The sequence below is a fragment of the Perognathus longimembris genome, chromosome 6 (assembly GCF_023159225.1).
Source record: "Perognathus longimembris pacificus isolate PPM17 chromosome 6, ASM2315922v1, whole genome shotgun sequence".
Lineage (NCBI taxonomy): Eukaryota > Metazoa > Chordata > Mammalia > Rodentia > Heteromyidae > Perognathus > Perognathus longimembris.
This window is the reverse complement of record NC_063166.1, coordinates 63467686-63480314: the sequence shown is the minus strand read 5'-3', so window position 1 is coordinate 63480314 and position 12629 is coordinate 63467686.

Genomic DNA, 12629 nt, shown 5'->3' with positions numbered 1-12629 from the left:
CCCCAGGAGACCAGTTCAGCACCAAGGAGAGGGGTTTCAAGGCTTAAGATAGAGAATAGGGTCTTTCTGTAGTATATCCAAACCTGTAATTAAATGGATCTCATGTGTTTCAACTGGATGAGTTTTGTTTTTGTGTTGTTGTTGTTGTTGTTGTGTGTGTGTGTGTGTGTGTGTATGTTTTATTTCAGTTTTTTTTTTTTTTTTTGGCCAGTCCTGGGCCTTGGACTCAGGGCCTGAGCACTGTCCCTGGCTTCTTCCCGCTCAAGGCTAGCACTCTGCCACTTGAGCCACAGCGCCGCTTCTGGCCGTTTTTTTCTGTATATGTGGTGCTGGGGAATCGAACCTAGGGCCTCGTGTATCCGAGGCAGGCACTCTTGCCACTAGGCTATATCCCCAGCCCTCAGTTTTTATTTTTGAGGTAGAATCTCACTATGTGTAGCCCAGACTAGCCTTGAACTTGAGATTCTCCCAAGTGCTGGGACTATAGGCTTGTTCCATCATGCTCAGCTTAACTGGCTGTTTTAACCCAGGGCTACTTGGCAATCAAAAATGACATAGGGACCAAGCACTAGTGGCTCACACCTGCAATCCTAGCTTCTCAGAAGGCTGAGATCTGAGCATGGAGGTTTGAAGTCAGCCTGGGGAGGAAAGCCTTTGAGACTCATGTCCAATTAATCACCAAAAAGCTAGACGTGGAGTTGCAGTCAAGTTGTAGAGTGCTAGCCTTGAGTAAAAAAGCTCCGGGACAGTGCCCAGGCCTTGAGTTCAAGAACCATGACTGACACCAAAAAATAAAATAAAAAAGAGGGAGTGGGGCTGTCTCATTACAAAAAGTCTAAAAGAAATTGGGCAGGCAACCATAGACTCAAACCTTTGATACTGTGAACCAAAATAACCCTGCTCTCTTACAAACTGTCCTGTTGTTTGGGGGTTTTGTTGTTGTGTTACAGCAAGTGAAATCTAACACATCCATATTAACAAGGCTGTGTCAAAGAGACCAAGCTGAAAGAGCTTCCAATGGCCAAAAGTAGAAAAATTTGAGCAACAAAATTCACTAGTCATGAATTGAAGTACAAAGTATAAAATACATACCCATGAGTCCATGGGAATAGAAATAAATGGCGAGAGGAATTCCCAGGTCCAGGAATTCTCCAATGGCTGATGTGGACACTCTGCCCTCTAGGGGGAGCGTGTGGAGGGAACATGGCGACTTTCTTCCAAGGACACAGAAGAATAGCCCTGTCGTGGAGAATCCTCAGCCAGCACCAGCGGTGACCAGTCCTGTGGAACATCAACAAAGCTTCCTGTGTAGCTTGCTCCCATAAGACCCATAAGCCCAGTCTAGCCATGCAGAAGGCACTGGCTAAATCAAAGGGATATTATGCAAAACTCATGACCAGGGCTCCTCACCACTGCCAAGGTCACCCAGCAGTGGGAGAGCCCATCACAGTCCCGAGAAGCCCAAGGAAACATGACGGCGAGATAAGGCAGCCCCACTAGCTCGGGAGTTGAAACAAAAGTGTCACGTTCATGTGAAGGATTGACATGTGCGGGCCCTGGGGATGAGTAATGGGAACTCTTCGTACTTCTTAATGTGCCCATGGCTTGAACATTGTTCTAAGAAGATAACAAAAAGATGAAAAAAAGGCAAGCAGCAATAACGGTGCAGTGGTGCACACCTGTTATTCTGGCTACACAGGAGGCTGACACCGGGAGCACAGTTCCAGTCCAGACAGAAAAGTTCACAAGATCCTGTATCAGGAGAAGGGGGTGGCAGTGCACACCTGTCAGTATATAACTATAGGAAGCCTAAAATGGGTGCCTGGATGGGAAGTAAGACCCAGCTCAAAAAGTAATCAGCAGCCAGGTGCCAGTGGCTCACGCCTATAATTCTAGCTACTCAGAAGGCTGAGAACTGGTTCAAAGCCAGTCTGGGCAAGAAAGTCAGTGAGGTTCTTATCTCCAATTAACCACAAAGAAACAGAAGTGGTGCTGTGGCTCAAAGTGGTGGAGCACTAGCCTTGAGCACAAGAGATCAAGGACAGCACTCAGGCCCTGAGTTCAAGCCCCACAATCAACAACAACACAAAAAAGATTAATCAGCATTGGAAGTATGAATCGGTAATGGTGCTAGCTTAGCAAGCAAACATGAGGCCCTGAGTTCAAACTCCAGTATTGCCAAAGAAAAAGCAAGCAATAACAGAAAATATTTATTTGTAATACAAGATTATTATTCTGATTGGTTTAAAAAAAAACTCCCACAATTGGACTGGGGTGCAACTCAGTGACAGAGCAGGTACTTAGCATGCATGAGGACCCTGAGTTTGATTCCCAGCACCACAGAAACAAAACAAAACTTCCATAACCAAAGGAGCTAAACAATCCAATTTAAAATGAACAAGCAAACTTGAGCTTAATGGCAGAGTGCTTGACTGGCATGCATGAATCCCTGGGTTCGATTCCTCAGTACCACATAAACAGAAAAAGCCAGAAGTGGCGCTGTGGCTCAAGTGGTAGAGTGATAGCCTTAAGCAAAAAGAAGCCAGGGGCAGTGCTCAGACCTAGAGTTCAAGCTGTGCCCCACCCCCAGGACTGGAAAAAGAAAAGAAAAGAAAAGCCTGGCAAAGGAAGTGAACAGATAATACATACAAGCAAATGGCTAAGAAATAAGGAAAATGGGGCTGGGGATATAGCCTAGTGGCAAGAGTGCCTGCCTCGGATACACGAGGCCCTAGGTTCTATTCCCCAGCACCACATATACAGAAAATGGCCAGAAGCGGCGCTGTGGCTCAAGTGGCAGAGTGCTAGCCTTGAGCGGGAAGAAGCCAGGGACAGTGCTCAGGCCCTGAGTCCAAGGCCCAGGACTGGCCAAAAAAAAAAGAAATAAGGAAAATGCTTAGCCCTGTGTGGTAGCACAGGCCTTTAATCCCAGAATTTGAGAAGCAAATGCAAGAGAATTGCAACTTCCAGGTCAGCCTAGGCTACATATTGAGAACCTGTCTTAAAAACAAACAAACATGAAAGTACTTAATCTCACTAATGATTAGGGAGATACATGTGACATTAAAATATCAGTTCGATTATGGTTGCCCAACAGTTTAAAGGACAAGTTATATCCAGCAAGCATGAGAATCACTGAAATGTATTCACATAGAGCTTGCACAATTAAATATAAATTAATATGGGCAAATTTAAGGAAAAAGAAAGATATACACTGGGCACCAGTGGCTCATGCCTGTAATCCTAGCTACTCAGGAGGCTGAGATCTGAGGATTGCAGATGCAAGGCAGCCCGGGCAGAAAGTCTGTGAGACTCTTATCTCCAATTAAATCACAGAAAAGGCTGGTAGTGGCTTTGTGGCCCAAGAGGTAGAGCATTAGCCTTGAGCACAAAGAGGCTTAGACACAGAGCCCAGGTCCTGAGTTTGAGCCCACAACCGACAAAAAACAACCAAACAAACAAACAAAACAAAAAACAACCAAAACTTTGCTGCTGTGGGGGACCTTCTGAGGGACCTGCGAAGTTGCCCAGGCTGGAGCCAGGGAGCCGGGCCTCGAACCCACCTCAGAGCCTGATTGGCAGGCCAACATGGCCACGGACCTGGGCACAGAGAACAACTGGAGCCTAGAGCTCTGGTCTCAGGGCAGGGCTGAGAGCACGGGGACCCTACAATCTCTTCCACACTTCTGTGGAAAGGAAGGCAAGACATGAGCAGCCTGGAGCCTCTGCCTCTGTTTCCAGAAATGAAAAACCAGAAATGCACCCCTCCCAGAAGTTCCAGAAGTTCCACTGCCCTGCACATCCCTTCTTAAAGCCCCTGGAATCTCTCTCCTTGGGTCACTTTGGGGAGCCTGCAGTCCCCAGGGCACAAATTCCATCCCACACCTTTCCACGAAGCCAAGAAGGAAGCCGGAGATGAGGGTGAAGACGCAGAAGAGGAAGCGAGCTAGGGGGCTCCCATTGTTCTCGGGACTCCAAAGGCACGCGTGGGGCCAGGGCAAAGCACCGGGCTCCGGGTTTTGTCACTGCTTCCTGCTGGCTGGAAAGGAAGGGAACCCTGCTGAACAAAGAGACAGGGGAAAGTCCGAGGTCCCCTGGGGAGGGGACAGCTGGGAGCGCACTGGGAGGGGAGTAGGGACTAGGACACCCGTATGGGAACTAGTCATTGCCTGGGAATATACCCAAGAGTCCTCAGAGACCCCCATGTCTGTCACCAAACCAGGCATCAGCATCCGCCCCCCCCCCCCGCACCCCCAGCATTTGGTTTTCTGCCTTCAAATGACTGGACTTTTCCCACAGACATTTCAAACGTTTGCTAAAGGCTGGGTGTGGTGATGTGTACCAGTAGTTGCAGCACGGGGAGGGAGGGCGAGGGAGAGGAGGATCACAAGTTTGGGACCAGCCTGGATTGTAAAATGCTAACAATTTTTTTTAAAAAAAATAAAGAATGGTTACAGTACAAACAACAATAAAAACTACGGGTCCCCAAACTTTTTATATTGAATGTCCAAGCTCTTAGAGAGCATTTTTTTCATTTATGTCAAAATTTATTTATACAATATACATTTTTTGGCAGTACTGGGGTTTGAACTCAGAGCCTTAAGCTTGACTACAATCACACCCCCAGCCACTTTTGCTTTTAGGTTGTTTTTGTTTTGTTTTTCAGGTAGGGTCCCTCACTTTTTGCTAGAGCTGGTCTCAGATTGACCTCAGACCACAATCTTCCTGTCTATGAAACCCGGATAACTGGGATTACAGACACATCACCATACCTGGCTTGTTGGTTGAAATGAAATCTCACTAACATTTTTGCTAGGCAGAGATTCTCCTGACTGCTGCCTCCCTTAGTAGCTAAAATTAGAGTCATGGTATACACATATACTTTATTTATTTTTTTCTTATTTATTGTCAAAGTGATGTACACAGAGGTTACAGTTTTATATGTTAGGCACTGGATACATTTCTTGTATTGTTTGTTACCTCCTCCCTCATTCCCCCTTCCCCTTCCTCTTTTCCTTCTCCCCCCATGAGTTGTTCAGTTGGTTTATACCAAACAGTTTTGCAAGTATTGCTTTTGTAGTCGTTTGTCTTTTTATCCTGTGTCTCTCGAGTTTGGTATTCCCTTTCACTTTCCTAGTTCTAATACCAGTATAACACACATATACTTTAAAACATCATTACTCATTATTCTCTGTATTATCTTAATCTGTATTTTTGTAATAGTCCTTAAACTCCTTAGGATTTGTTTGAAAGTTTTAGTTTAAGTAACCAAAACAAAATGTTATAATATTAATAATAGTGATTAGTTTTTCTAAGTGTTTCTTTTAATTTTAGTTGTAAAGGTGCTATACCCCAATGTACAAAAGGGTTACAGTTCCATAAGCCCGGCAATGAGTACATTTCTTTTTCAACAGTGTCACCCCCTTCCTCATGTTCTCCCAGTTCTTCCCCCCTCCCAGCCCCAACTTCCTTTCTAGGCATTTTTAAAGCATTTACTCTAAAAACTGCTTGAGATGTTGCAGTGTTACACCCATTCTGAAGATGGAGAAAGCAAGATGGAGAGAGTGGAATCCAACATCTCACTGTGAGGGGAACTAGGGTTCGAACCTGGGAAGCTGAGAACCTGAGAAGCTGAGCACGTGCTGGCTGTGTTTCCAAAACAGCATCTCAGGCCACGGAAGCCAGAAAGACATCTCTCTCCAGGATGTGACGCCCCCACAGACTCCCTTCTCCCTATACATCGTGCTGTGGGGGTGAAGGCACATTCCAAGCAAAGACAGATTCATTAAAATTCAAGTTGCCCCCGGTGGGGAGTGGGGGCTACGCGTCATCGTGCCACCAGGAGGCGCGCTAGCACCGCCCACCGCGCAGGGCCCGGGCCCAGCCTGCCCGCCGCTTTTGCGCCGGCCGGGACCCACGGGAAGGAGCCGGCTTTTCCCCGCATTCTCCCTCGCTATCGCGCAACCGGATGGAAGCCTGTCGTTTCCCGCATTCTTCCTCGTCATCGCGCACCCGGGTGGAAGCCTATGGTCGCCCAGCCCCTCCGCTCGGCTGCACCGGGGATGGGCAAGGACCCTGAAACTGCCAGAGAACCGCAGAGACAGCAGGGGCCGCCAGGGGCCGCTATCGCTCCCTCTGCCTCTTATGGGTACCCGCCAAGAATGCGGGTAGAGTCCTGCGGAGGCCGCCCCAAGGGTAGCTGCTGCTGCAAGTGTGTCCCACCAGATGGCGGGCAGAGCCCCTGGGTGAGTTCTGCCTCATTAGAAACCAGAAGCCAGATCCTTCTCATTCAAGTGTCAAAGACCTTCCTTCCCTCCAGACAGCCAAAGGTGGGCGGGGGGGGGGGGGGGTGGAGGGCTGGTGTGGGGGGAGAATAGGTTGAGGGGGAAAGGGAGGATCTCTATCTTGAGGAATACAACCCTGAACATGGCAGAAAGACCTCTGGTTTCTGGAAGCTTCTGTTTCAGAGAAGTAAACCAACCAACAAATAAAGAAGCCAAGTCCTACAGTGCCAAGTCAACGAAGCAATAAGGTAAGAAAGGACGAAGTGATGGAGTCTCTAGACTAGGCACGGCTGCAGAAATGGTAGATCTGCTGGTATTCTGCACACTGGACAATTAAGACAATGCATTTACTATATGGAAATTTCACCTCAAATGGCACTGTGTGTATGTGTGTGCTCAGCACGCATGTGTGCATGCCAGTCCTGGGGCTTGAATTCAGTGCCTAGGCCCTGTCCCTGAGTTTCTTTTAAGGCTAATACTCTCCCACTTGAGCCACAGCTCCACTTTCAGCTTTTTGTTGTTTGTTTGTAGCTAGCTCATTGGAGATGAGTTTCAAGGACTTTCTTCCCCCAGCTGGCTTGGAACTGAAATCCTCATGTCTCAGCCTCTTGAGTAGCTAGGATTCCAGGTGTGAACCATCAGTGCCAAGCTCATTTAGCATCTTTTTTAAACAGTAAAAAGCTGACAGCCCATCGTTCACACCTGTAATCCTACCTACTCAGAAGTTTGAGACTTGAGGACTGTGATTTGAAGCCAACCCATGGCTGGGAAGTCCCTGAAACTTTTATCTCAAATAAACCACCAAAAAAAGGCGGAAGTAGGGGCTGGGGATATGGCCTAGTGGCAAGAGTGCTTGCCTCATATACATGAGGCCCTGGGTTCAATTCCCCAGCATCACATATATAGAAAATGGCCAGAAGTGGCGCTGTGGCTCAAGTGGCAGAGGGCTAGCCTTGAGCAAAAAGAAGCCAGGGACAGTGCTCAGGCCCTGAGTCCAAGCCCAGGACTGGCCAAAAAAAAAAAAAAAAAAAAAAAAGAATATCTAGAAAAGGAAGACATTTGTCAAGGGAGTGAGGGGACCTTTTTTTTTTTTTTTGGCCAAAGGAACATTGTGCTGATACTGGAAAAGTGAGAGTGAGCTATAGGAAATCCACTGCGCCCAAATCTAGTGTGTCCTCCTGCTAAGATGCTGAACAAAGAGAAAACCATGGCTTCAATGAGCTTATGTTGGGAGTTGGATGCCAGTGGCTCACATCTGTAAACCTAGCTTCTCATTCAGGAGGATGAGATCTGAGAATCAAGGTTTGAAGCCAGCCCAGACAGGAAAGTCTGTGAGACTATCATCTCCAATTAACCATCAAAAATCCAGAAGTGGGGCTGTAGCTCAAGTTGTAGAGCTCCAGCCTTGAGTAGAAAAATCTGAGAGAGAGAGAAAGAGAGAGTGAGAGAGAGAGAGAACGAGAGAGAACAGGCCCTGAGTTTAAACCCACTACTGGTCCAAAATTAAAGAAACAAAAAAGAAACTGGGTACCAGTGGCTCATGTCTGTAATCCTAGCTACTCAGGAGGCTGAAATCTGAGGACTGTGGTTCAAAGCCAGCCCAGGCATAAAAGTCTCTTCCAATTAGCCACTCAAAAACCAGAAATAGGGGCTGGGAATATGGCCTAGTGGCAAGAGTGTAGGTGAAGCCCTAGGTTCAGTTCCTCAGCACCACATATATAGAAAAGGCCAGAAGGGGCGCTGTGGCTCAAGTGCTAGAGAGCTAGCCTTGAGCAAAAAGAAGCCAGGGACAGTGCTCAGGCCCTGAGTTCAAGCTCCAGGACTGGCAAAAAAAAAACCCACCAGAAATAGAGCTGTGGCTCAAAGTGGTAGAGCACTAACCTTGAGCAAAGGAGCTCAAGAGCAGTGCCCAGGATCTGAGTTCAAGCCCCATAAGTGACAAAGGAAGGAAGGAAGGAAGGAAGGAAGGAAGGAAGGAAGGAAGGAAAGAATTTTTCTAAGCATTTCCATGCCATTGTACTTTTTCACTGAGTATTAGATTATAGCTTCCATCCTCTGTTACTGGAATTGATTTTGTGATAGGTCTATAGACTTTAATATAGTTTCTCTACAGATTCTGCATAAATTATTACTTACTGTGAGACCAGTCTTTATCACCAAGACTCAAATCTCATTTATGAAGTGTAAGGAAATGAAAATATTATCCTTCCATAAGTTCCCCAAGAAACACAGTGTTATGGTTCTTCAGTTGTCTGAGGGAAGCATTTTCCTAGCGGGGGAGAAAGCAGTCCATGTCATTATTGCTCTGCAGTATTCATTTACAATATTCTACGTGACTTCTTGGGTTGAGTTGTCCTGTGAGGAGCTTCTCCTGGGATCTTTCTTCTTCTCCAATCTGTAAAGTCAATTACACAGTCCCGAAGAGCAACTTCATGACTATAAGAGTAGCTTAAATTTAGTCTCAAAAAGCCTGTACTCAGCATTATTTCCATCTCAATTTAGCACGGATTTCAATGACTAAAGTGAGAAACATGCAGTTTATAATCCTTGGGTAGATGTTTTTTTGGATCCCAGTTCAAAAGAGGAATGGATTTATAAAAAGCACTTATTTCATCTTCTTGGGTAACAGGCCCTCAAGTGGTGGCATGCATGGGGACGGGGGGAGGGTGCTGGATAAGGTGTTAAGTCTCCATGAAGGGTATCAGAGTCAGCGTCATGCTTGGACTGTCTTAATACTGCTTGAGCAAAAACTGGGAGAGGGGCTGGGAATGTGGCTCAGTGGTAGAGTGTTTGCCTAGCAGGCATGAAGCCCGGGGTTCGAGTCCTCAGTACCACATAAACAGAAAAAGCTGGAAGTGGTGCTGTGGCTCTGGTGGTAGAGTGTTATCAAGCCCCAGGACTAGCAAAACAACACACACACAGACACACACACACACACACACACACACACACACACACACACACACACACACACCCTGGGAGAAATGAGGGAGGGGGTAACACTATTCAAAAAGAAATGTACTCATTACCTGACTTATATATCTGTAATCCCTCTATACATCACCTTTACAACAAAAAATACTGCTTGAGCAAGTTCAGGGCTGGGGGTTGAGAGTTAGCTTACTAGGCCTTGGGGATCACAAAATCAAGGTCATCATTAGGTCTGAGGATGTGTCGTTAGAATCATTGGGGTGAAGATGTAGAGTTAGGGATGGGATTCATGTGTCTGTGGCTCTGTTCCATTATCTTTCCAGAGTTAAGAGTTCTGGGTGATTCGTTTATGGAGTCTTCCATCTTAGCAGAGAATCAGTCTCAGGAGATTTGGGGCCAATTGAGCATTAATCCATTGCTACTTGGGACTTTGGACCTTCCAGTTCAGACAGAGTTAAGGTCAATGTGTAAGCAAAGCCTTGCTCTCTGGGGCCTGGTGTGTCCAGTCATTGGTGAGCTGTGACCACTTAGCACAGGTCATTGACCCAGTGTCTGCTCTGCTGCCTGTTAACACGTTTCTTCCGCCTCAGGGTTGTCAGCTGCCTTCCAAAGGCCGGAGGTTCTTAATGGAGGACACGAGGAACACCCACATCTGGGTGCTGCTGGCCCCAGGTGGTGTGAGCAGGTGTGGGCTGGTGGCACCAGGGCATCTCCAAGGGACTACATGACCAGCAGAGGACACTCAAAATCATGAGTCATGGAGCAGCATTTCTGTTATTAATCCCTTATCTGCTAGGAAATTTGCAAATATCTCCTCCCAATCTGTAAGATTTTTTTTTGTGTTGCTGGTTGTTGTTGGCTGTGGGTTTTTTTCCCTTCTTTCCTTTTGTTTCCTTCCTTCCTCCTTCCTCTTCCTCTCTCTCTCTCTCTCTCTCTCTCTCTCTCTCTCTCTCTCTCTCTCTCTCTCTTTCTCTCTCTCATGTGATGGTCCTAGGGCTTGAACTCTAGGACCTAGATGCTGTCCCTTAGCTTTTCCACTCAAGGCTGGTGTCCTAGTTTTTTTGCAGATTAATTGGAGATAAGAGTCTCGCCGATTTTTCTGCCCAGGCTGGCTTTGAATTGTGATCTTCAGATCTCAGCCTCCTGAGTAGCTGGGAAGATGTGTCAGCTGCCAGCGCCGGCTGGCTGTGTTGCATGTGAAGTTGCAGTGGCACCATTTGTTTACTTTTGCCTTTTCTGCCTGTGATTTTGATGTCTTTCAAAACATCAGGGAACAGACTTTAAGTGATAAGGTGAGTGGAAGTCCAAGCTGGCACTGGTGATTATAGGCTCACACCTATAATCTTAGTTACTCAGGAGGAGGATTAGTGCGCACGATGCCACAGGTTCCATTCCCGCACATCACACCACAAAATCATGAAATAGCTTTCTCTAGTACACTTTGCTCTGCTATCAACAATGTGATGCCTTCTGGGTTATTATGACGCCAGCCACCCAGCTCCCAGATGCTGAGCAGATGTTGGCTCTGTGCTCCTGGACCTCACAGCCTCTGGAACAATGAGCTAAATAAACTCTCTGTTCTTTCTAAACTCTCTAGTCTCTGGCATTTTGTTGTAAGAACAGAGAGTGAACAGAGGCAACTTGACAGCTAGCTCTGGTCCTGTTCAAACAAACTCTGAGGGAAGAAAATCAACTTCCCATTCCCATCTCCTAACTTTACAAACACCCTCCCCGGACCAGAACTCCCCTCTGGGAGAGACTCACAGACCAAATCCACAGGGAGACTTCTCTTTGAAAAGTGCTTTATTTCAATGAGACCTAAGTCAGGTGCATTAACACATATCAAAAGGTTACAAAAGTGTATGGCTCCCTATTGAGGCCTTGTCAAATTACATTAAGATGTCTAAATGTATCCATTTTCACTTCAGATCCAAACATTGAACCCAGTCAGTCATGTACCATCCCTGAAAGGCAAGTTAGGATGAGGAAAAGTATATTTCACAAAACTAAGAAAGTATATTTCACAAAACCTTTAAGAAACGCTAGCCACTACACACACCAGCAACCAGCAGCCTGGAAACAGGACTGCGAACTGCCAGGAAAATGCCAGGGAGAAGAAACTGGACTTCCTTCTCAGCGTGTGCCTCTCTGTGCTCAGCTTAGAAACAGCCTGGGAAGGGAAAGGGGAATTTTAATATCCCAGGACAGAGTAAACATTTTCACTTATGTCTGAAACAAACACTCATGCTTATTTTTACCTCTCCAGGAAGATCTCTCTCCTCTGACTCAAGCAACACCTCTGTGAAACAATTTAAGTAGGAACTTGGAAGTTCTGTGTGGCTAAGAGGCTCTGGTGATCTGGACTGTGTCTCATCCCTCAACTTAGGATTTGGTCACTGTGAGACATTGAAATTCCCTTGGACACGTAGAGATTTCTTTCTTTCTTGAAGGTGTATCCTTAACACCACATTGAGTTACAAAACTTTGAAATAAAATGTGAGTTATTTGTTTCATTTTTGTTTGGTTGGTTGATTTGTTGATTGGCTGAATGACTGATTGGCTGGTTGGCTGGTTTTGTTGATTTAGAAAGGCCTTCTCACCTAAGGCCTATAATTCTAGCTACTTAGGAAGTTGAGATCTGAGGATTGTGGTTCAAAGCCATCTGGGTAGGAAAGTCCATAAGACTATTATCTCTCTTATTTCCCAAAAGCCACAAGTGGAGCTGTGGCTCATGTGGTAGGTGCTAGCCTTGAGCACAAAAAGCTCAGGGTCAGGGCCCAGGACCTGAGTTCAAGCCCCAGGTCTGGCACAACACACACACACGATTTCTTTCTCTTTTGGCTCCTACCTCTTTCCATCCTCCTGACACCAAATAACCACTCAACTCCACAGAAAACAATTCATATAAATCAAGATGTTTTTACAGAGAGAACAGATTTGGAAGGGAGGAATTATCATGGGCCACAAGCATAATGACAAAATATCTTCATCTGGAAGTTTCCAGGATAGGATATTGTTTTCTTTTTTGGTAAGTAGGAAGGAGAGAATGGTATAACTACTTCTCTTGAAATGTCTTTGAAGTTAAGACATATCTCAGAACTTAACTTGAGCTGGGTCATTAGCCATGGAGGGCTGGTTCTCCTGAATGTTCATCCTCAATTCCAAGTTGAAGTCCAGCCAGCTTGGAAAACAGGATATAGTGTGTGTGTGTGTGTGTGTGTGTGTGTGTGTGTGTGTGTGTGTGTGTGTGTGTGTGTGTAGGTATTTGGGCTTGAACTCATGGCCTTGGCACTGTGAGCTTTTTTATTCAAGGCTGGTGCTTTACCACTTAAGCCACAGTTCTACTTCCTGCTTTCTCTGGAGAGAAGAATTTCATGGACTTTTTTTTGCCTGGGCTGTCTTTGAACTGGGGTC